Source organism: Alligator mississippiensis, chromosome 9 (genome assembly GCF_030867095.1).
Source record: "Alligator mississippiensis isolate rAllMis1 chromosome 9, rAllMis1, whole genome shotgun sequence".
In the NCBI taxonomy this organism is placed as follows: Eukaryota; Metazoa; Chordata; order Crocodylia; family Alligatoridae; genus Alligator; species Alligator mississippiensis.
Window position 1 is genome coordinate 77,735,333 of NC_081832.1, and position 24,754 is coordinate 77,760,086.

Consider the following 24,754-nt stretch of genomic DNA (forward strand, 5'->3'; position numbering starts at 1 on the left):
GGGCAGTGCCCTGCTCGCTACGCAGCCTTGCTAACCTTAACGAGCGCCCATGCACGCTGAGCTCCGTGCAACGCGAGGATGCGCTTGTAAAACACGGGGACTAACCCTGCAAAATTTCCCAGGGCTGTCCGCTAGAAGCGGGATAACACCAGTCGTGAGCTGCCGCTTAGGAAGAGAGAGGATGGATGCCTTTCTCAGTGGCTTGTTAGCTCCGTGCCAGATAGCTGGCCGTTTCACCTAACCCAGAAATGAAATGGAGCTGACCATGGTACGAATGGGGATGCTGCTGCTCTGCCTGGTAATAAACAGGTAAGCCCCTAATTACCGGCAAGTACCCTGAAATCTATAATAGGGACCAGGGTGGGGAAAGAAGATGAAAAACCCTCTCCACTGAAACCATCAGGCTCTTAATATTATACACTAGCAAAAAAAATTAAAGCCTCACAAGTTATGAACTTCTAAGCACCAAGTTTGAATTATTTATGAATTAATTTTTAATGAACATTTTAGCATTCAAAGTAAACATAAAATGGCAGAGCAGTCATTCCGGGAGGGCAATACAAGTGCTTAATAGCCAGCGCGGCAATAAAACATTTATCATCATGCGCGGAGAAATTGCACATAAAGAAGTTTACAAGCTGAAAATAGTTCCTAGCACATGCCAGCAGCTCAGCATATTGCTTAATGCCCAGAGCTATTTAAGCTGTGAACATGCAAACACGATCTCTATTTCTATCTCCGACGGGGTCCCCAGGAGCGCCATGCTCGTGTTTCAGTTAAACAACGTTAGGCTCTCATTAGGAGGAGCCTTCTGCCGAATCCTCTCCTCTATTAGCAAGTGTGTCACGATAGGCAAGAACATTTCAACATCAAAGAAAAGCTACACCCTAAACCTTTGCTCAACACGCGTTAACCTCGTTAAACGCTGGGTAGTCATTTCTATGCATCGTGCAACCCGGATCTGTTGCTGTCTCAAAGGGCTGGATTTGCAGCTCTGCCCTGGCCCCTTTGCATCACTCCAAAGTCACAACAGAGAAAGATAAATGAAAGGTCCTGCGACCCCAGCTGATTCCCTGCCCCTGGGGTGGGGGGCTGGACCCGATGATCTTATGAGGTCCCTTCCAGCCCGAATGTCTATGACATCTGTGAAATAACTGGCGTATCCCCCAGGGACAGATGCAGCAGAGCAGCTCCCCCGCCAGCTCCCGGTCAGGCCGTTCGCCGACCCCTGGATCACGCAGGGTCCTCTACGAGCCACCAACTTCCAGGAGGATCTGTGACTGTTGCCGCTGCTGCCCATGAACCTGTTCAGATTGAGGCATTTGTCTCGGGTGCCCATGGGCCAGGCAATAAGGCCCTTTACTAAATAGCTGGTTCAAACACTCACGCAGACACCTCCACGCTCCCTGGGTGCCTCCATCCAGCAGAAGGGCCTTGCTCTCATACACTGCAAGTCCACCGAGGAAGAGCTCCTCATTAAAGGGAGGGGAACGGTCATTAACTTGGGGGAACACCGCGCCGGATGGGGCAATAAAGGGGGAAATGCCACTCCAGCTGGTAGCTCTGGCAGTGGGCTGTGTCTAATTCCCTTCCCGGCACCGCCTCGCCCGCCCGCCCCAGCCTGGAGCTCCACGAACCCCAGCCCCTGCCATCCAGCCAAGGTAATACTCAGCTGTAGAGACAGCCTGGGTGTCACTAGGGGACTCCTGGAGAGAGAAATGCAAATGAAATGTTTCGGGGTCACCCTCTCCCTCTTCCACCGACAAGCACTCTCTTCCTGGGACGTGCACCGAGACCCCTGTGAAACCTAAGCGGGGCGTGTTACACGACGGGGAGAGCAGGAGTTCCCACCTCACAAACCAGGCGACCGCCCAGGGCCCCGCGCTTTAGGGGTCCCCAAAATTGTGCAACAAATTTTTGGGGGGATGAAGTTTTTGCATGTGCATGTGAACACTTGACTATTTATCTAATTCCCTTTCTGTCTTTCTTCAACTTATTAAAAACTTTGTTCTGTCTTCAACTTATGCCCCAAATGACTCTCTTGCCCAGGGCCCCGACAACCCCAAGGCCACCACTGCACCCCAAAGGGTGCCCGGAGAGTCAGCACAAGGCTATCAAGCTGCTCTTAAAGGATTAAGCTGGAGAGCAAAGAAATCAAGACATTAAAAGAAGCAAACCCCACTGTAAACTGCTTTGTACCAAGGGCACCCAGGCACTAAAGAGAAGCAGAAGCTATGAGAGCCGTGGGATGGCACAAGCGATCAGTCGATACCAGTGCTGTCCAACAGACCGGACTTTGCAGCCGCTATCAAAAGGCAGCAGAAGCAACTCTCTCTTCCTAACAGGGATTTGCATCTCGACTGACCGGGCACAGAGCCATAGGGTCCAGAAGTTGAGAGAGCAGATGTGGGACATGTTGCTAGGCTAGCTGTCCACCGTGTGTCCTGGTGCACATGGATCCCGAACGCCAGCAAACACGGCGGGACTCCCAGCAGACGGGCGAGCCGCCCCGGAGAAGCAGACGCAGCTTGCTGGCCGCAGCGAACGAGCGGGAAGGAGAGGCTCGAGGTAAGCCCGACTGGAGCTTGCTTTGCTGCGCTCCCCGCCGAGCTCCTGGGACTCGTCACCGCTATTCCACATTTACTTGGGCAAACAGAGCCTCAGGATGGTGCAGGGTCCCCAGCATAGCTGCCGTCTGCTGCTCTCCGCTACGAGCAAACACTGTGAATATTTTATAAATGTTTCTTTTTCGGGGGCCGTCCTGGCTCCCATCTGCCACGGCTGGAATTACTCTTTTGCTGCCAGATGGGGCCATTGCACGCGCTTCTGTCTGTCTCCAAGAGCCTTATAATTGCTCCCTTTTCAAGAGGAGCATTTATTAGCTGCCTCCGGGCTCCAGCGTCAGCCTGGGCCAGGGGCAGCGCGCAGGCCAGATGGGGCGCTGGCCGGGGCATGCGCACACCCAAACGCTGCTTGCATGCTGCCTTGGGAGGGCAGCGAGGAAGCCGTCCTTGCAACCCCAGGCCTCTCAGGAGAGAGCTTGTGCCTGGATAGGTCAAGGTCAAGGGTGCCCTGAGCTGGCATGAGCAAGGCACACCAGGTCGGTCACCAACAGACTACAGGAGCGATGCTAACATCACACCCAGCTGCCACTGGTCCCCCAGCCCAAATAACCAGATGCCCATTTGCAGCTGGGTCAGTAGATGCAACGAGGGGGAGGGGGTACGAGTCTGGCCCAAACGCACGCCCCTCGAGCCAAAGCAAGATGCCTTCACCACTCAGTGGCTAGGCAGGTGCACGTCCTCTATACCCCCTTCATGGGACGCAAATCCAACCCTTCTTAATGTCTTCCACCCTCGAAGAGCGACAGAGCGATTCCACCGTGCAGACTCGACCCTGGAGCACAAGGGTAAGGAAGCATTAGGTGGTTTAGCGATCAAGCAAACAGGACTTCACTAAGGACAGCAGGTTAGAGAGGCTAAAGCTGTCCACGGGCAGAGGACGCCCGATAAAACAAAGAGGCGTTCCTCTGCTTTATCCAGGGACCTTGTAAATTGAGGCACGGTGCAAAATTCCCGGGTGAAGCAAAATTAATGCACGTTCTGGGTCAAAGGCTTCCCCGTCTCCTTGCAGAGGCGGCTTGCAGGGGGTCTGGTGGTTCCCCGAGTACAGAACAAGGGGAATTGCTGCTCTGGGGGTCCAGATGTGCTCTATCATGGGAAAATGCAAAGTAACATTAAGACCGATTAAGATCTGAATATTTGGTGGGGGGAAAACAGCATCCACAAGCCCACGTGGGCACATGCCAGTCTCTTCCAGCTATGGTAGACAGTCTTTCTTACTGGACAGCTATGCTGTCTCTCAAACGAAGGCTCCTCTGACATTTCACAAAGCATCTTAGCAGTTTCCTGATGCTCAAACCTCCCAGCTCTTTGCTCTGACAGCAGCTGCTTCTGGGACCCTGCACAAGGGGAATGCACTTGCTATAAAGCCCTTCGCCAAGGAAAGTCCAATCCAGGAGCCAAAATAAAGGCAGATTCTCTTCCCCCTCGACTACGCCGGAGTCATTTTCAGTCCTCTGGCACGTCCTACCCCCTCCATCACTCTCTAAACTGAACTACCGCATAACACAGAGTTGGCTACCTGGCACAGGTGCCATTTGCATGCCAAAAAGCATTCACCTTCCTGCGTGGGATGGGGGCTGCCGATGACCTCTCGGATAGGCATGCAGGAGGACGGCAAACAAGACCGGCAGGCGGCTTAAGATCGAGGAGAAAGGCATTCCATAAGTCACAAGGAATTATTTGCAATTAAATAACATTTATGATCCGTTAAATGCAGTTAACGTTGCAGGGCCACATAAAGCCACCCCTAATTGCCTCCTAAAGAAGGGCCGTATGCCCCTCCCCCAACCCCCCTTGCATAAAACCTAATTAGCTGCGGAGGGCATTTCACAAACTGGACCATCATTTGCACAAGAGGCAGCCAGCTGAAAATGATAGCCCGCACATTACGGCACTTTTGGCCCCGGCAGTTGTGCCAGCCAATGCTACTGAACATTTCTTTTTTATTCGGTTGGAATAAAAACGCGACTTGCCAGGAGCCTCTTCACGCGGCGTGTCGCGCCCCCGCTTTCGGTCTGCCCCAGCGCCGAGATGGCAGGCCGGCCGTGTGCATTGCAGTTGCTTACTTTTGCTGGCAGGCAGTTGTAAAAGTAAATGGATTCCCAAACACACTTCCATCTGATCCGACTGTAATTACACCCATAACTCATCAGCACACTTTGCATGCGTTTGTATGGAGCTGGGCTGGTCTCAGTGGGGGCAGACGACAGGACAAGGAGCAATGGGCTCCAGCTGCAGCAAGGGACGTTGGGGGGTTTCTTTATTTTGACTCAGTTCCCCCACAGCTGGCAGCCTGGCCAGTGCAGTGTCATCCCCAGCGCTTGCCGATGAGCGAGTTCTGCTTTCCCCGCATGGCACAGCAGATCTCCCCCTTGGCACCGTGGCTGGGCAGCTGCAGAGGTGCAGGGTACGTCTGCCCTGCACTCATCTGCAGCCAGTATTGAACTACCCAAGCTTGCTTTAAAACAGGATTGCTCTGGGATATCAACACGTACGCACGGGCGTTGGATACTGAGCATTTCCCCCAATGTCCCAGATGGGTTTGTGCAGCCTGCTCCGACGCCCACGGCTTCCTGCCACCCCGCTGTCTCTACCGGAGCTGGCTGGCTGCGGGGGAGTTCGTTCCAAGACAATAATACCCGTCGCTTTTCACTATAAGAAAAACAAACCAACCCGAACGCACTTGCAGAAAGCAGAGTGCTGAATGGGACTAAGCGATCTCCACGCACACAGGAAGAATCCAAATCCACGGCAGCACGAAGGGCAGGTGCTAGCGCGCAGCATCCAGTCACTCCATACTGAAAGCAAAGAGGGTAAGATGCTCGATTCCTATTGCCGCAGGTGCACGGATGTCACGGCAGCCAGCTCTGTTTACAACAGCTCAGGGTCAAGCCTCATGAGCTCTGCTGCAAAGGCCAGGGTGCTCCCGTTTCAGGTCAGGCATCATCGAGCAGCGGGGCTGGAAGGGAGCCACAGCCGACACATCTAGACCCACCCCTGCCCGAGGCAGAATCAGCCCTGTGCAAACAATCCTATACAAATCCAGAATCGAAGCGCTTTGCAAAATGACCATCAACCCTGCCACGATGCAGGATACCGCACCCACACGTGCCACGGGGAGAGCAGGGGGACCAAGGCAGGCAACGTCCTGCTTCTATCGAAGGTTGTTAATATACACTTGAGATCCCAGAAACCCGGGGCTGGACCCGATGCTCTCGCGAGGTCCCTTCCAGTCCTAGTGTGTGTGAAGTCAATGAAACCAGAACGGCTGCTTTAGAAACACTGGGTGCATCTACGTGAGATGCTGCCTGCGCAGTATCCTAATAGTAGTGTGCCGGGCAAAACGCGTGCTAATGTGCAACTGTGCACTACTACGCAGTTAACGCCTGAAAAAACCCTGTGCACCAGCACTGCTGCGCAGTAGTGCACGTTGCTGCACACGGATTTAGCACTTGGTTATCCAAGCACTCAATTTAATGCGCAGTAACTATGGCATGTGAATGAAGGTGTAGATGCACCCGCTGAGCCTCAGAGCTATCTAACCACCTTGTCCACTGGTGTCGTGGTGGTCCCGATTGTATTGATTTCAGTGGAGTTGCACCACTTTACACCAGCCAAGCACTTGGCCCTTATGCCTGGAGGATTTATGCATGCAGATGTTTGTACAAACAGGCGCGAGCCTGAATCGCAGAAGGGGTTGCGAACGCCGGCGTCTGGCAGATTGGATTTCTGAAGCACCCTCTAGTTGCGACTCGCTTTCATCCTGCTGTGCCGTCTCCGCGCGGCTCCCCCAATGCATCGCCCGAGAGACGTGACTGTGTGCAACGCGGTGGGATGTAATGTGCTGTGGCATCTCAGACTTGCAGAGAAACAGATTTATGTGAGGATCAGAAGCATATTGTACCGCTTTCAGGCATCCGCCTTGAAATACAATGAGAGCCGCAGAGCAGACAGGTGAGTGATGGGCTGAGTAATTGCAAAGCCACTCGAGATTTGTTTGCCAAAGCCGGGAGTTCTTGGTCAGGTTGGCAACGCCTGTCTTGAATTCATTCTAGTTAGTCGTTATCTTGGCTCTCATCTGACTGCTGTTGAAGACGACAATAAAAAACCCATTGACCTCTGTGCTGCAGACTGCACCTCTATAAGACAGCTTGGAAATGCATGTGGTTATGGTGGGAAAGCCCAGGTGCCATCTCATTGATGAGGACAAGCCAGGGCTTAGCAAATACAAAGCCATGTGTTGTGAGAACAAGCCGGGGCTTTGCAAATGCAAAGCTGTGCGCTACGCCAAACCAACCACTTTGTTTCATCCTACAAAATACGTGCATCCTCCCCGTCGCAGCCACCAAATAGGATCCTTCTTTGCCTCGAGGGGTAAAGCCCAGAGCTAATTGCAATAGCATGTTACAGGGGCTGCACCCATGTGATTTCACCAACCGCAGTGGTGTCTGGAAGCATCCAGAGATGAATATGCACCTGGGCATTCATGCCATGAAATCACAGGATGAAGAGGCTTCAGCTTTGATGGGTTATTCTGCATCTTGGTTCTCCGGGAAGGTTCGGATGCAGAAGAGGCCAGGTGGATCGGCCAAGACTACACTCCCGAACTGGCTGCCCTGACCACTAAACCGTGCTAACCAATGCAGAAATGGAGAGCCAGGGGCAGCAAGAAAAAATAAATAGGGAAGAAATTCTTCCTGATAGAAAATCTCCTTTTAAGGGGCAGCTGTTTGGTATTTTTTTTATGTCACCAGTGGAAAGAGCCTGATCCAACAAGGTTTCTAAGCATGAGCGTAGCCCCGTTGACCCCACTACGGGTGCATCCGACCAGCATGCGGAGATCTGCGTGCCCGTGTTGCATTGCACAGGGAGACGTCAGAGGCATTAGAAACCCTCCTCAGCTGGATGCAGAGGCAGCTGTCAACCCAGCGCCTCCCCCAGTCATTAGGTAGGAGATTGTTTCATCTGGAATGAACGCTAAAGAGCTCTTTATTGTTTCCTGGGAGAGACATCACAGCCAGAGTTTCAATCCACATACAGACAGGTCTAGTGGAGTCTGAATTATTGGCCATCTCAGTAGTCTGGGGAAAGCCCCTTCCTTTATCAGGGGTGAGCAGTTCAAGCCCATGTATTGGCACGTCAATTATTTGGTTGGAAAAAGGCTGCTGACATCTTGGCGGAGGTACTGGCTGCTTGTTCGCTGCTGCGGCAGCCACGGTGCCAAGCCACGGTGCCAATGCACAGTGCATCGCTTAGCTGTTTAAAGCCACTGGCTGCAATTGCAGGGTGGCCATGCTCGAATAAACAGTGCTAGGATGGCAACCATTTTGCAAAATGGGATGGCCAGTGTCCCGGGCTCGCTGAGGTAGGGAGATGAGACTACAGCCATCGGGCTTGGTGTGGAGCGAGGCTGACATCCTGATTTCAGGATGAGAGGGCTGATGAGGGGAAGAGAGGTGCCAGCAGCCAAAGGCATCTCTCATGCAGATGCTCTATTGAAACCAGAATGACCATAGTCCCAGAAGCTGCAGACACATGGACAGGTTGACCCGTGGCATGTCAAGCTGTCCGGATGTTAAAGAGCTGCCAATACAGGATGCAACCCCGACACAATGTCATCCCATCCCAACAGTTGCCTCGTGCTGCCTTTCAAGGCCCAGCTTGCTCACCTGCATGCAGCTACAGCCAGGCAGGTTTGTGTCTTGAGGCTCCCTTGTCCAGTCATTTCTCCATGGTAGGAACCAGGTGTGAAGCAGGTAGAGAAGCAAGAGCTCCTCTGGAAGTGGGCAAGAGAGACAGGTCCCGTGGACACTGGGTCCGGGGACGTTGTCCCTGCTGTTCCAGTGAACACATCGCGGGGGGGGGGGGGGGGTCCCACTTTCTCAATAAGATGCCCCTGAAGAGAAGACCTCCCTGGCTGCACTGGAGGGGTCCATGGAAGATGGGCGATGATGCCCCTTGAAAGACTGAGGCCCAGATGCCCTCTCCCTAGCACGACCTGGCAGCACCGTTTTGCAAAGCCATCCTCTTGTCTCCCTCCAGCCACTTCCCGCCCTCCATCCGTTGTGATCCACCCTGGATTTCACATCCTGGAGCAGTGCACAGAGGAGAAATGCAATCCAGAAAGAGTGCCATAAAGCACCCAGAGAAAGGCAGCTGCTCCCAGCCCCTTAACGACAACGAATCACGAACACTGAATGCAGCAGGGTAACGGCGCACAGCAGCGCGCAGGCTCCTGCACACGGCTGAGTCCCTTCACCCCAGCCCCAGCTGCCCCTTCTTTGGGGCCAAACTGAAGGGTGTGTGCATGTGTGTCTGCATGCACTGGGGGCACGTGTGTAGGTGAACAAGCAAGGATCTGTACTCATAAAATTAATTACTGAATTGAGGAGCATTAGTCTGTAAAGAGACCTCAGGAGGTCACGTCTAGTCCAACCCCTGCTCCAAGTAGGACCAGCCCCAACTACATCATCCCAGACAAGCCTGGGATTTGAAAACCTCCAAGGATGGAGACTCCCCCACCTCTCTGGGTTACCTGCTCCAGTGCTTCACCACCTTTCTGGTGAGGAAGTTTTTCCTAATATCCAACCTCAACTTCCCTTGCTGCAGCTTGAGCCCATTTCTCCTTGTCCTGCCATCTGCCCCCACTGAGACCAGCCCAGCTCCGTCCTCTTTGGACCCACCCTGCAGGGAGTTCAAGGCTGAATCCCCCTTTAGTTCAAACTCCCCCTCGGTCTTCTCTTCTGCAAACTAAATCAACCCACTTCCTTCAGCCTCTCCTCACCAGTCCTGTCCCCCGGCCTCCAAACCATTTTCGTTGCCCTCCACTGGACTCTCTCCAATGTGTCCACAACCTTGCTGTAGCGGGGGGCGCACAACTGGACACTGGACTGCAGATGTGGCCACTCCAGTGCTGAATGCGAGGGAAGAATCACTGCCCTCCATTTGCTGGCAACGCTCCTACTAATCCCTAAAAGTAGCAAACAGCCACAAGATGCAATCCTAATGATCCAATATTTGCAGCAGAGTGCTGCCCAACCCCAATTTCTGCTGTCAGGAGCCCCCATTCTGACCCCTTGAATTCACCCCAAACATCTCTAGGTGGAAGTCGATCCTAACTTTCCTCCAAAGGAAGGCTGGGCAGTCGCTCTTTTGTACTCAAAAGCTTGCAAAGAACCATTTTCCAACTATTGAGTTGGTCTAATAAAAGATATCCCACATTTACCCAAAGAACCTCGTCTGCCTGTGTGCTTAGCCCAACACAGCTACAACCAGCACCCCTCGAGGCATTGAGGGCATGTCTCAGCTACCTGGGAACAGTTTGTATTTCAGCTGGCAAGGCAAGGAGCACCGGTGCCACTGTCGGATGATATCCTCTCCTCTTCCTACCTCCCAGCTCCAGCAAAAGTTGGGAGAGGCAAAACACAACCTCCGCTCTGTGCTGCAGACAACAGGTCAAAGTCCCTTGTCGCCTGCCTTGGCAGAGCATGGCGGGGGCAAGGAGGGGGCTTGCATTTCATTCTGGCAATAGCTCAGGGTTACTCTGTTTTCTATCTCTGCTGAGCACAACTTCAGCCGCGCAGCAATGACTTGGTCCCTATGGGTATAGGCAAAGCCTCTGCTCAACTCAAGGAATGGCTAATTATACGCTTGTTTTGTCTCCTTGGCAGCGCATTCAATTTCCATTAATTATCAGTTCATAATATAAAGAAAACTATTATGTCCTTGCTAATGACTCTCTCATTGCTTCTTGTCTGTGCCTGCCTGAGAGGGTAAAATATTCTGAATGCGGGAAAAAAACCTCTAAATGTTGCACTGCAACATAATATTTCATTCCACAAAAAAGAAAAAAATTATCAAAAATGTATCTTCATTCAGCCACAGATAGACCTGATCAAGACTGTGGCCCACAAAGGAAGGAGGAATAAAGCAGTCTCTCCAATAGGACTACTGCCACAACACCGAGCTTGGTGTTGGTGAACACCACAGCAGTTGCACATACAAGTTATGTGCCTGTATTTTTTTTGTTTGCACTTGTATTTCTTGGTTGTGGGCCAATCAGCCTCTTCAAAACCTAGGATACTACTCTAAAATACCCATGCGTGCTGCTCCCCTCCCGCGTGCGGGTCACTGGGTCCGTTCTGTTGGTGGAGACCACGGGCACCGCACAGAAGTGAACTTTGATACGCGGCACAGCGAGATGAAATCCCAGCATCTCCATGTTTCCTCTAGAGACTCCCAAGCAGAGATGGCTTCCAGTATTACCATTCAGCGCACACTCCTCAGCTTCCGTGCAAGCGATATGTTAATGCAACAACAGGTCAATCAGAGCCTCCACGCCAGGTAAACAAATTCTCTCTCTCAAGCATCAGTTGAGAAAGCTCTGATCTGTAAAGTAATCTCAACAGAAGCCAGATTGCTCCCAGTGACAAAACCTTTTATGCTGGGATCCTTTAGACATGCAAACCCATTGTCCCACTTCAAGTACCTGTGAAGCACAGAGAGAACACTTTTTTCCTAGAACAATAGAAGCTAATACAAGTTAAATACTATTCAAGCTGTGATTGTCCCAAGCCTGTTTTGATGGAGTTAAAGTCTAGGACAATCAGACCCAGGATAAGTCTGTTTTTAGCCTCAGTAAAACCATACAAAAGCTTGCAAAAGGTCTCCTGTATGCCAGCATAGGGCATTGCAGCAGCAAGGTCAGGTGGAAGCAGGCTGGGAGTGTGTCCGCAACACCCGTTTAGTGCTATCGGACCTCAAACTGCAGCGGTGCAGATGTTCCCAATGGCGCGGTGCAATTAAAACACACAGGCACTTATACAACTTATACGTGCGACTGCCACGGTTCACCTGCCACCGTGGGAGATCAAGCAAACAAGTTACACAGAGGATGAAAGGAAAGATTTGGGGCACCTGATGCGTTTCCTGGGAAGATGGGACAAGCAAGACTTGTTGGGTGAAAGCTTGCCTTGGACCCTTTGTAGCTGAGGAGAGGTGTCGGGAAAACACAGCGGTATCATCTACAGCAAAATGAGAGAAGTGATTCCCCGTGAGCCTGCATGATGAGAACTCCCTGTATTTACTCGGGGAGGAAATGGGCTCTTCACGGGCACTGCGTGGGGCCATAAGCTCTCATCCTCCAGAGCTCAGCAGATGTTTCCTGGCTGCTCTCACCAAAACCAACCGGCTTCGTTTTAATAATGTAAAGCCACCGAGAGCCAAGAAACAGCAACCTGCCTCTCGATAGATCGAGCGCGTTGGAGTGAATACAGAAATACCAGTCTGTAGCAACTGTGGCCTATCACATACCAATACACGGCACCAGCTCTTTCTTTTTAAGCTTCCAGAAAGTAGCTTCCAATGCATCCAAAAAAGATGGTACTTAATCTTCTCTGAGTAGTAGTCAGAAAAATATAGAAAGGAGCATTGAGAGAATTAATTCCTCCTCTGTAGGAGATGTCTGGGGGATGTCTCTTTAGCAAATACAGCACTGAGCCACCTACAGACATGCTTCTGACTTCACCATCCGACTTTCCAAACATCCACCCGTCCCTGCAACTGTCTCTAGCCTCGTTCAAAAACTCTTTCCTTGCACGCATTACAAAGCCTTCATCCGACGATGGCAAATGCAGTGATAATATATAGTGTTGAAGCTTCCTTGAATCCGTGAGATCCCAATTTACCACTGCCAAATTCTCCTCGACTGCAGAGAACAGGATTTGGCTGCCTGCAGCAGGGGGTATAGTTAAGAAGCTGCTACAAAGGACTAAATAGATCTAAGGCTTTAAAGATAATTGTTTCAGTGACTGATCTAGGCAGGGACCACAAGTGAGATTCTCCCTGCGGCTTAAAATACGCTGATTTAAAAGCTAATCTGTCATCTCTGTTTCTCAGCCTATCTATCCAGCTCTCTGCACCAGCCCTTCTCACCACAGATTTTGAGTTTGAGCTGGAGGTGCAACTCCACTGATTTTGTAGACTTGTAATGGGAGAGGGCAATTTGAGCCCCCACGTTAGGAAATGCTTCAATCTGTCACTGGCAGACAAGCTTCTTTGGGTAGATGTGATATCTTTTTATTAGACCAACTAAAGAGTTGGAAAAAATTGTTCTTTGCAAGCTTTCAGGCACAAGCACCCTTCTTCAGGGGAAGGGAGAGTCTGCAGGCGTACTGTGTGCTCTCCTGGGTAGAATAAAAGCCAATATGCAAAATGCAATATGCTCGATCTGTCACTCATTGTCTGTGGTCTAACAACAGGAGAAGTTGCGCCAGCCAGGATCATACCCAGAGCTCGCTGGCACTGAGAGTCCTTCTACCTCCCTTTTTTCTCTGCTAAGATGTTGACATTGATACTTGGCAGCTTCCCAAATGCATTTCCCCTTGGAGATGCAGCCATGCCTGCAGCTCCAGGGGAGCTGGTACACATCAGGTACCTCTTCTGTATAGTACCCATCCCCGAATGCTGCTATTGAGCTGATCCAAAAGGAGTGGAGGGTGTGGGGCAGGAAGCCACGGGAGGGCTCTTAAAGCTGAAATCATCTATCAGCACAAACTCTTAGCAATAGGCACATTGAACATAAAGGCCTAAGTCAGTGTGCTGGCCTGCAAAGGGTAGGAGCAAGAACAGACGTCTTCACAACCGGCAAAATACATTAGCTCCGCTCATAGCACAGGGGATCACAAAACAGGGGGTGACTCCGGATAACTCCCTCCTTTCAAAATACCTCTCCTACTGAACCGATCTGAAATTGGATGCTCCTTTAGAAGTGGCACTCCTGCCTGACTCCAATCCTCCCGTCATGCAGAAGTGTCTGTATGCAGCATTAAATGCTGGTGCTACTGCACTTCTGCTGAGTTACAGCCACGTCAGTCCACTACATCTAGTGCAAGCTGCGGGGTGGAAGTCACCTACGGTGCTTGAATCAGCGTGGGTAACTAAAGCAGTGCAGAGCGGGTGCATTTGGTCTGAGAAGCCTTTACAGCAAGATGAGTGATTGCAAATGACATCTTGACACTTCATATTTATTCTCAATTTACATCTTTCCTGATTGAGTTGGCTCCACTTACTATGTCCCAGGGAGATCACATTAAAGTGTCTGCAGCAGAGCCAGCTCACGGTGCATGAAATGAGCTGGGGAAAAAAAAAAAAAATCAAGGTGCTTCTTCCCACTTTGTACATGCTCGCGAATCGCAACCAGCAAGAAAGATTAGCTAGCCATCTCGTGGGTGACGTGGGGCAGGGCACTACCTAGGATGAGACTCTGACATGCCTGCAGTTGGCGCGAAAAGCAAAACAAAAATACATTACTGATGACTCTTTGGGACCAGTCTATGAATGAAGCAGATGTGATTCAATGCCCAAGAGCTCCATTCTGACACCCCTCATAGTGGGCATGTCTACACATGCATTTATGCCAGCTTAAATTTACTGTGCAGTAAGTGGGAATAGGCCGGTTTCTACATATGCAGGCATTAAAGCACATTAACACTGTGTGTGGTCTGACTTGGGAGTAAAGTTACCCCCAAGTTAGTCCCCCCCCCCCACACACACAGTGTTACTGAGCAGTAAGGCATCTGCACGTGTGTTACTTTGCAGTAAGTAATCGGGCATAAATTTGATACCTGCATGATGCAGGTATCAAATTTACACTCAAGTCAGCATAAGTCACCATATTTACTATGCAGTATGGGTGTGCATGTGTAGATGTGTGCCCGTACTGTGCAGTAATTTTGGTTAATGCGCAGTAAATGCACATGTAGACGTGCCCAGTGAGTAGCAAAAGTTTCCCCTGACTTGAATCAGACCAGAAGCTGATGCTCTGGGAGCAGGGCATGGTGATGTTATAAGCAAAAGAGTGAGCCATATCATTGGGGTGGCACCAATGCCCAAATCTCATTTTATGGAGAGACAGCAGCCCTTTCCCAACAGAAGGACAGGGCATGCCACTCCGAACTAAGACCCCTTCCAAAGTTTAAGACCAAGGACCTTGGTGGTCCATAAGTTTGACCTGTCCCTGGAGAAAGTTCATGGGGAAATAAGAACCTAAGAAACAATCAAACGTATCCACAGGAGTCTTCACCTGGAAGAACACCATCTAGATAAAGGAGATATTGGAAAAACTGTTTCATAGATTCATAAATGTTAGGGGCTGGAAGGGACCTCACGAGATCATTGGGTCCAGCCTCTCTGCACTTGGGCAGGAAAGACTGCTAGGGTCAGATGACCCCAGCAAGATGCACATCAAGTGTAGTATACGTAGGGTTCAGTGCGTCATGTGTAGGGTTAGGTGCGTCATATGTAGGGTTAGGTGCGTCATGTACTATATGTAGGGTTAGGGGTTAATAACTTCTAGAAACACGTGAGGATTGCTCAAATGCCACTAGCTTCTCAAACCTGCTAAGCAAATTGTTATGTCCCAGGACTCTTCAGTCCTCCCCCCACACTCAGCCAGTCTAGGCACATCAGTCAATGCATATGTTGAAGTTTACTGAAGTAGGTAGTTTGCTCTAGGAGACATTCAGGTAGCAACATCTCCAACAGATATAAAACACCAAATGCATACCAGAGCATACATGAGGACTATAGGATGTCCACAGTCCCCGAGTAGTGAACATGATGAACTGAGCTTGTTTTCCATGAAAGTTCCTAAAACAGAGATTAGCATCCAGTGTAGACCTGAATTTTGCCATAAAATGTCTAGACAAAAAAGTACCAATTCACTGAAACTAAAAGTCTTTAATTGAAAGGGACCAATTCAAACTTCCCCATGCAAAACAGTTCATAGTGCAGCCATCCAAAGTCCTGAAAAAGTGTTGACTTTCTAGCCTATAACAACTCTGCTTCCAAATTAAAACCAGCCCAATCTTCTTAAATGGAAGGAAATTAGCTTGAAATTGTCTAAACGCTTTGATCCACCTGAAATAATGGGACCTTTGAGAGTTCAACCACTCTTCCTCAAGGCAGCACCTAAAGTCGCAATCACCCAGCTCAGAAATACCAGGAAACCACTGTTGCTAATTGTTTGCAATGGACTTTAACAGCTCCATTAGATGAACACCAAAAGGAAAGGGTGAACTAGACACAATAATAAGTCGACGTGCCTACCTCATCCGCTGGCTTGGTAGCGCTCAACCGAGCTGAACGTAAGCTTCCCAGAGGGTTGTTTTCCCTTCTGCTTTTGCGCTGTAAGGTTCAACGAACTGCAGGATGTAAAGGTCAAGTTGTGGAGGAGTAGGCATTAGCTGCTGCTGCTCCTTGTGCCCCGATGCAGTCCTCTTCTCTACTCCGGCATCTCAAGCATCTTCCAAAGGGTGAAGCATCCACTGATATTCATAGGGGACAAAGGCCTGTGCATGAAAGAAAGGAGGGACCCTATGAGAGAGCTGCACAAGACACTCCGGGATAGAGACAAAATGCATTTGGCATCACAGCATATCCATTTTCTGGGTCAAGTCTGATTTTTCCATCTACGTCACTAGGACCTCAAGGCCAGTCTCCTTCCTCCAAGGGGGGGACAGAAGGTTACTGAGCGCTTGAGCTGGCCGACACCGCCCCGATCTCTGCTCACGTGACAAGTGTGCATCAGTAACGAGGGGACCCCACTCCTGGACCCGGGGTCTTGCCTTAGTGCTCACAGTCCACTGCATAAAGGATCCCTAAACACTTGTTCATCAAGGAACAAGATCACACAATACTTTTAGGTGGGCACCAGTGAGATCAAAGGATGTTCTCCCCATGCACCTTATCGGGGTTATAGGTGCTTTTCCTTTCAGTCAGGCTTGGGACATTTGCACAGCGCTTAATATAGATAAAAATACAAATATTTTGCATAATTAAATGGCTGTTAACATGCACAGCGCCTATGGCATCAGTTCTCATTAGCAAAGTGAATTAGTTTCTTTTCCTAACAATTCTTCAGTGCATTGTGTTGAGAATGGCTGCACCCTGGCTGCGGCACTACTGGCGCATTAGTAATTCCAGCGGCGAAACTCCTTCAAGTGCTACTCTACCGGAAAAATCAACTTCTTTCCTTTTTCATAATTAGGCACAAGCCCCGTGTTCAGTTCCCCAGACACGGCCCAGCTGTTCACTTCCAAGGTTACCGTGGAGGAAACGCTCCCTCTCCAGAAAGCGTCGTGGTAACACTTTCAAATGGAGCGTCGGAAACGAGCATCTCATTTACAATTAGCGAGATGGAGACCGAATGGATGCGCTCGCTTTACCACGCCTGCAAATACTGAACGCGGCACGGCTCTTCTCCCTCCAGCCTTCGGTGGGGACAGGAGGAAGGGAAGGGCAACGAGAATGGTTGTGGGGCTGGGGGACATGACTGGGGAGGAGAGGCTGAGGGACTGGGGTTATTTAGTTTGGAGAAGAGAGGACCGAGGGGGATTTGATAGCAACCTTCAACTCCCTGCAGGGTGGTTGCAAAGAGGATGGAGCTGGGCTGGTCCTCACCGCTCATCCTTCACCAGGGCTGGCTAAATCCACATCTGTTAGAGAGACTTGAGCAACGCTCTCTTCTCCCAGGCCTGCTATTTTAATGCAATCCCAGCTTTCTGGCAGATCGTCTGAAGCCAGTTTGTTGCCGCATGGTGCCAGATACACCGGTGCCTTCTCCAGCGCACTTGAAATTCCCCGCTGTCGTTATTTTGTCAGCGATCATTGCGAGAGGCATTTTAACTGTGAACAGCTTTCTCTTCTATTCCTCTTTTGAATGCCTTTTTATGCGTGCGCTGCCTAGAGATCCTTGAATAAAAAGGGCTTGTCGATGTAGAAGAAAATGTATAGTTAATATGGAAAATATGACATGAGTTTCAAATGCTCTGTGCTTGCCTCTGCCTTCATGGAGCTATATATAAGTAGGGAGTCAGAGGACCCCGAGTAAACCCTCAATGTCCTAGTACAGCTGAGATGAATAATGGCGAGAGACACCGATGGTACCTCTGCCTCTCTGTGGGCTTTTAATGAAGCTATTGCAAGAATGGCTGCATACCGGGGGGCAAAAATGGGGGAAAGACACAAAACGAAGCATCCTCCCTCCATTCACAAAGTCATCTGCTGAGAAACTTCACGGCATGCAATACTGCAGAAGGAACAAGGGGGCTTGGTCACGTCCCGTTGAAGGTGCTTAGCACCCTGAAGGATTAAGCCCCCAAACAATGCCATGCAGCAACAGCCTGGTAGTGTGGAAGTCAACCAAAGTTTTACTAAGGGCTTTGATAGGGGCGTTGCAAGGAGGATGGAGCTGGGCTGGTCTCAGTGGGGGCAGATGACAGGACAAGGAGCAATGGGCTCAAGCTGCAGCAAGGGAAGTTGAGGTTGGATATTAGGAAAAATCTCTCTCACCAGGAGGGTGGTGAAGCACTGGGACAGGTTACCCAGAGAGGGGGTGCAGTCTCCATCCTTGGAGGTGTTTAAGACCCCACTAGACAAAACTTTGGCTGGGATGATGTAGTTGGGGTTGGTCCTGCTTGGAGGAGGGGGTTGCACTAGATGTGACCTCCTGAGCTCGCTTCAACCGTCATCGTCTATGATTTTAAGGGTAGGGCTTTGTCCCAGGGACCCGAGAGGAACACCTGGACCCTCGTGCACTGCAGCAAAACCAGCCAGCCATTTCATGGAGCAGCTCTGAGATGGCAAAGACTGTCTGCTCACTCCCAAGATGTGCTCCCATTGAACTAGCAGCTTGCAGAGGGGAAAACAACCCAGACAGCCGGCTGCCAGGCAGGGCCCCTTGCCCTGGGAAGTGGAAAAGCTTCTCGCATGGTGTCAACTGGGGTGCACACAAGGGAGTGAAAACCATGTGGGAAAGAGCGGGCAGGAAAGTGAAGTCCTTCCACACAGCCGTGCAAGGGAGGAGGACGTGGGACTGCTCGAGGAGGCGTTTGCTGCTGCGTAAATGAAATAAATTCAAGCAGCTCAGGGCGAGGAGAAAAAAACCCCACTCATCAGAACATATCCTCGGTGAGCAAGTTGGTCGCTCTCTAACGAGGCAGCACCTCATTAATACCAAACAAACGCCACCGGTGGGACAGCCCTTAGGATGCCAGCGTGAGCATCGCTCTCTGGGGCAGAGCGCAGCCGGGCTCCGGTCACGGCACCCCCAGAGCTGGCAATGCCAGCTGCATTGGACGAGCCTCGAGAGGGGCCATCAGTGCTGAACCCCGCTCCTCTCCCTTCCTGCAATCGGAAGAGATGCAGGCAGCAGGGCATGGGTACCATATCCAGCTGCCTCAGCTGGGATCTGAAGAAGCACTCGAGGGAGGGCAGGAGACGGGGCCCGCTTGCAATGCTGGGAAAGAGCCCTGCAAACTGTGCCGGGGAGGACCAACTTTGGGATCCTTTGGATATTGCAATTATGCAGGCAAAGGGCACCAAGCAGCCCTGTAAAGCTGTGCGCCCAGGCAGGTACCAAAGTACAATCTGCACTGCAGAGGTGGGGACCCCCACAAAGGTCCCCTGATGCCCACCCCGATCGCCCCCCAGCTCCGGGTTCGAGCCCAGACATGGACAGGGTAGGTCCGACCTCGCACAAGAGCAGCCAACCCACTGGGTCGCTCCAAACCAGCTCTTACCCAACCCCACATCCCACCTCTCCTCTGCAATCTCCGGTAGGATTATTTCTGTGCCTGAGATACTTCACCTCAGCTTGCATCTCTGTGAGGAACAATCTCAAATCAAGGGAGGAAGATGCCTACAGCGGTCTGTGTCAGATATGAATTCACTGCAGTGTCCCGACCACCACAGGGATGGTTTCACCCCAGGAGTATACTGCAAGCAGTCATGCCAGCAAAAGGAGCTATGCTCATAAGTTGGAAGTCTTCTTCGGTTATTTTATTTTATTTTTTTTAAAGAAGACATAATTAAGGCTGATCTAGCCCTGTAGCAAGATTTCCAATATAACTTGGTGTCAACAATATTAGGTGTCTCTCGTCAAAAGCAGTTGTACTGCCTAAATCATGACCAGAGATTTTTTTTAACGGCCACGGTGGCTGCAGAAAGCAAGCAAAGGCTCCTCTCCTGGGAGGTGCATCCTGTTGGTGAAATCACCACGATGGTGACATCCTTCTGGGGAAGGAGTCATACACCGGCTTCAGCCCAGGATGGACGAGGGCGGCATGACAACTTTGGGGGTGTGCTCAGCACGTCCTCGGCCCTCTTGGTGAAGGTCACTCTTGCACCTGCGTGCACCAAACCCCAAACTACACGGTGATGCTCATGGCTGCAGCGTGGCTGGGGGCAGAGAGCGGAGGGCTGGCTCTGGAGCAGCTTCTGCTTGCAAAAGGCAGAGATAAGGATAGAAAAAACACAACTGGATTTGCCATCTCCGTGTCAGCCAGCTCCAGCTGTGTAGCTCAGCTCTCCGTTCCCTTGTCCTGTAATGCACGGAGCCCCGGGGAGCCTCCAGAAATTGCAGAACAATTGAAGAGGGGGGGAAAAATAGTGTCTTGAGTGTGCTACACAAATGCAGTTTTAGGCTCCCCAAAACACTGCCCCACAATGTAGACAAGCCCTAGGTCTCCCCATCCACCGTTCAGGAAGCCGTGGCACCGAACCCAGGGGTCTGTAATAAGCCCATAGCGTCTGCTGCTGCATTTCTTTTACAAACATCTCCCATCTCCTGTAATGACTTTGAGCAAGGGCCAATCTACTGCTCCCTGACGAGTTGTTCCAGTTACCTTTGCTGCTTATAGCACAAGGACTTTATTTCCAGGTTACATTCATCCGGCTTCAGTTTCCAGGCACTGGGTCCCATTTGTATTCTGCAGATTAAAAGATCGCTCTACCAAAAATCACTTTCTCTGGTTGGTATAGTAGATGGCGATCCAAAAAACTAGATACAGTGAGGCAGAAACCCTATCAGAAAGCTGTATTTTTCCAGCCCTTTCTTCACTCTTGTATTTCTCCCTGGAAGCCTTTCCAGTTTTGGTGGTGGGGATGCCACCAGTATCCTCTGAAAGGTCCCATCTCACCAGTGTTGAAGGACTGGCTTCTCCCCACTCCTACTCGATGGTCCCATCCTCACATGTCCAAAGCTCACGTCTGCCTTCTAGCCACAAATGGGGTTTTCCCCCAATTCCACGTGCCTCCACGTTCGTCCCACGCCGGCGATTTGCTCTCGGTCATTGGAGAGGGGAGGGGGTCGGGGCAAGGGAGTTGCTTGCATTTTGTCCAGCATCTTTTTTTGTGCCTTTCTGCCTTGGCGACACGTGGCCAGGGCTCTCCGATGCCTTTTGGACCGTGGCAAATATCGCCTCACAGCCGTTGCAGAGAAGAGGACCAGGACTACCATCTGCAGGCGGAGAGCCAGAATACACGTTCCCGTCGGCTTCGGGGGTTTCTAGCTGCCCGTAGACAGTTCAAGTGCTTCGCGTTATCGCGCTGTACAGCTCATCGGCTGCTACCGCGTCATCCGCCCTCTCTACCTAGAAGCTAAAAAGAGCTGCAACTTGTGTCTTTTGGGCTGAAAAAATCACAGAAGTTTAACTCCAACATACAAGAAATAGTTATGCTGCTGACGTGCGCTCCCGGGAGCGAGCGAGCTAGCTCCCTTTTAACGTGGGTTAGCGTTAAGTCTGTCTGCGGGCTATGCCGAGCGCTGGGTGGACGTGCATCTCTTTGGCGTGCGTTCAGGGGAAGGTGGATGTTGACAAGAAAGGGGCCGAGCTCCTCCGTCGTTCATCCACGCGGCAGCTGGGGCACTGGGGACTACGCACAAGTCTCTTTGCATCCTTTTGCTGCCTGGGAAGGGCAGGGGGCCACAGCACAAATCCAAGGAGATTTTCTGCCAGCTGAAATATAGGGGTGCAGGGAGTTCAGCGGCTTTGCTCATGCAAAGTACCGATGGACCAGCTCATATGAAGTACAACAGGCTATTCTGCAGGGTCCCAAGCACCTCATTTCGCTGAGCTCAGGGTGGGAATGGGTGCGTGGCTGCCTTTCTTATATTAAGGCTCCTTCGCCATAGTCCCTTTCCTACCTGCTTCCCGACAGGCTGGACTCGGGTCCATCTGAATCTGCCAGCACGGCTTCAGCACTACGTGCATTGAAACAAGGCATTCAACAAGCATCTTTGTTCCCACTCCCTAACCCTGCAGAGCGCTCCTAAACCCACCTCGTATCCACCCCGTCCCCAGCACCGTCTGCCTTTGCAGCAGCCTGCTGGTCGATGCCACCCAGACCGGTCCCACCTCACATACACCGCTCCTCGTATCTTCTAGAAGAGGCCAGGACAAAATGGCTCATGGTCCCGACACCTCCCTTGGGCTACGGCAGGGCCAACCCTCCACTAGCATTTCCGTTCGCTTAGTCCCAGTTCGCCCAAGTGCCGCTGGAGCAGGAATCGAAGCTGGTGCTTTGCAGCATAACTGCACTTGCACTGGGGCATCTCGAGGCAGTTTGGGAGAAACCCGACAAGTCTCGGCAGCAGACGGAGCATCTGGAAGACACGCTTGGAGGGGAGTGCAAGCGCCCGGAGCAGCAGTGCCCCGAGGCCCGTCACGTGAGACCGAGCGCCAGGGAGGAAGGAGGCTGCAGCTGCGGACGCCAGCTGGCAGATGCCAGCTTCTGTTTGAAAACATCCAAAGGCACAAAACGAGCAAAGTCTTCCCAGCAGAAATCCAAGCCCCGGCCCTGCACCACCATCAGGTTTAATCATCTCAGCAGTATTGAGAACAGGGTCCTTGGGGCAGGAGTGGACGGGTCCACATGGAGACTCACCGTCTCGTCTCCCCCGTTCACTTCTGCTGGGGGGTCAGTTGCTGGAAGAGGCATCGTGGTGCTGTATGCGCCACATCCATTCGGTTATAGGAAATGAGGGTTGAAGGGAGCTCAGGGGGTATTGTCTAGGCCAACCCTGCTCCAAGCAGGACCAGCCCCAACTGCATCATCCCAGCCACATTTCATTTTAAACACCTCCAAGGATGGAGAGTCCACCACCTTTCTGGGTAGCCTGTTCCAATGCGTCACCACCTTCCTAGGGATGATTTTTTCTTAATATCCAACCTCAACTTCCCTTGCTGCAACTTGAGCCCATTGCTCCTTGTCCTGTCATCTGCCTGCACTGAGAACAGCCCAGCTCCATCCTCTTTGCAACCACCTTTCAGATAGTTGAAGGTTGCTATTCAATCCCCTTTCAGTCTTCTCTTCTGCAGACTAAACAAGCCCATTTCCCCCAGAAGTCATCTGCCACAGCCCCCGAACCACTTTTGTTGCCCTCCTCTGGACTCTCTCCAATGTGTCCACATCCTTTCTGCAGTGGGGACCACAACTGGACACCGGACTCCAGATGTGGCTTCACCAGGGCTGAGTAGAGAGGAAGAATCACTGCCCTCGATCTGCTCCTAATGCAACGCTCCTACTAATCCCTGCCTCTGCACTCACGCTCGCGCTTCAGCACTTCGAAGGCCATTAAACCATCGAACCCTGGCTGCCCTCAGAGCTCATTAAAGAGGGGACTTGGGCCCAGAAGGACCGGTGCATTTTTCAAGGAGATAGGTGGGCTCCGAAGTAAACCCGCAGAGTAATAAATAAATGACCTCCAGCAAGTGCTCTCGGTCAGCTGGGGAGAGGGTCACGGCAGTGTTGCTTATAGAGATATTAAAAAGCAATGTGGACTGTCTTCCCCACGAGGCTCTTGTGTACTTATGTTTACAATTTTCTTCCCAGCAAGGTACACGAAGACTGATGGGACTGTTTCATGTGCTGACTCCAGCAGAAACTTCCTAATAAGAAGGGAAAAAGCTGGGAGCTGTGCGTATGCACCAGAAATGACTTTATTAAAGCCTAAAATATGTGCTTTAATTAGTGCTAAACTAGTTAATTCTCTGGAACAGAGAGGCAAATTTGCTACAAGTCTTGCAAAGGCTGCTGAAAAATTTTAAGACGGCTTCTCTGTAACGTGATTACGAGGCGGATGTCGTCTGAGGAGTTGCAGCAGCTTTCGTGGTGGGAGGGTTGGGAGCAAATTGATCATGTATTGAGTCCCCCAAGAAATGGCTGAGAAGGGCCTGGAAGAGGAGCTGAGGAGACAGACTGCTTTCAGGAGGCCGTGAATTGTTGTCTCTCACGTGGCACAGGACAATCATCAAGCAGGTTATTGTCCATAAACTGGAGAGAAGCCGACTGAGGGCACAAAACTAGACCAGGTGTCTCCTGGGTTGTGCAGGTAAAGAAACAAGTCAAAGCCCAAGGCCAACGTGGAAGTGGTTAGCATGGAAAGAGTAAGAAAGGAGACATAGAAGAGGGTTATTGGGAAAGATGATGAAAAAGATTATTTTAGGCAATGGCAATCAGGACTCGTAGTAAAGATGATATCTTCTATTAGACCAACAAGATTTTCATTAGGCAATATAATTAGGCAATGCTATTCTCTCCCAGGCATTTTGTTCCAGCTGCAATTCTGCACTGGGCGAGGACTGGAAACATCAGGATTTCCATTCCCGTGTCATTTTAACCCTCTGGTGTCTGACTGGACATGGTATGCTGCCAGGATGAATTTCTTTGGTCCATCTAAAAGTAGCTCCGGGCATGGGTGGATCTAGGATTTTGAAAAAAGGGGGTGCAGATGGGGAGGTTCATCACCACATATAAAACAACATATATTTTCCTCCAGTTAAAAAGAAACTAGAAGCTTTACTAAAAGGCCGGGGGCCTGTGGCTGGTTGATTCAGTTTAAGATTCAAGCAAAACTAAAAATAAACTTAATTGCAATGAGTTTAAATAAAAAAAAACATCTAACGTGCTGGGCTGCGAAATGGCTGCTCCTGGTAACGAAGCTCCCAACAGACAGAGCAAAGGTCAGCTGGATCGGTGGAGCAGGAAGCTCATTAAAAAGAAGAGAGGGCCGTTAACACCTCTGGAACGAAGAGGTTTGAAGGAATCGGGTAGATGACCATGAGCCATGAAGTCAAGCGTCTCCCTTAGCATCGCCCGACTAGAAACGCTGCTGCTGCATCCAGGCCGGTGGTTTTAAGCTTTAGGTGGAGCAGGAATACAAGGGGGAGCTCAAGCGTGCACCCCCCTGGATCCGCCCTGGCTACGTGCACCGTTTGCAGGTGAACGATTTCCTTTCCGCAGTGCAGAGGGGCAGTGCAAGTGTCTTAGGCAACCCCAGGATTTTCTTT

The 24,754-nt window shown here is 51.0% G+C and overlaps 1 long non-coding RNA gene across 2 annotated transcripts in view; it reads right to left on the reverse strand.

Moving 5' to 3' along the window:
* Positions 1–497: 497 nt before the first annotated feature.
* LOC132243359 (uncharacterized) overlaps positions 498–24,754 on the reverse strand; it is a 48,140-nt gene continuing 23,883 nt past the window's right edge. The window contains exons 2-3 of one of the 2 annotated variants that reach the window (XR_009454833.1): positions 15,732–15,973; positions 498–1,304 (exon numbers count right to left, since the gene is read on the reverse strand). This is a non-coding gene — a long non-coding RNA (uncharacterized LOC132243359). Of the gene's footprint in view, positions 1,305–13,663; positions 13,758–15,731; positions 15,974–24,754 lie in introns of those variants that run through there. The other variant, XR_009454832.1, reaches the window with a different exon arrangement.